The following is a 263-nucleotide window of genomic DNA, read 5'->3' as shown; positions in this document are numbered from 1 at the left end:
GCTCTCGGAGTCTCTGCTCCGAGTTCCTGGTTGGATAATTTGGGTTAATACTAGTGAGTGAGGTTTTTGCGGCTTCAAAGGGTATTTCAAGTTTCCGGAGCTCCTCCCCTCTGCACCGTGTGACAACAACAACTCGTCCAGCCGGCAGCCTGCACTTTTCAGCTCATTTTCTCTCTGTCATTCCCCGCTCAATCTTTGATCAATGTACTTGCCAGGGAGAACCCAAGTCCTTCAAACCTCCTCCTTTTCACCTTCATCCTTAA

Source organism: Neophocaena asiaeorientalis, unplaced genomic scaffold (assembly GCF_003031525.2).
Source record: "Neophocaena asiaeorientalis asiaeorientalis breed wild unplaced genomic scaffold, Neophocaena_asiaeorientalis_V1.1 scaffold212, whole genome shotgun sequence".
Classification (NCBI taxonomy): domain Eukaryota; kingdom Metazoa; phylum Chordata; class Mammalia; order Artiodactyla; family Phocoenidae; genus Neophocaena; species Neophocaena asiaeorientalis.
The sequence above is the reverse complement of the archived record's forward strand: the minus strand, read 5'-3'. Positions refer to the sequence as shown.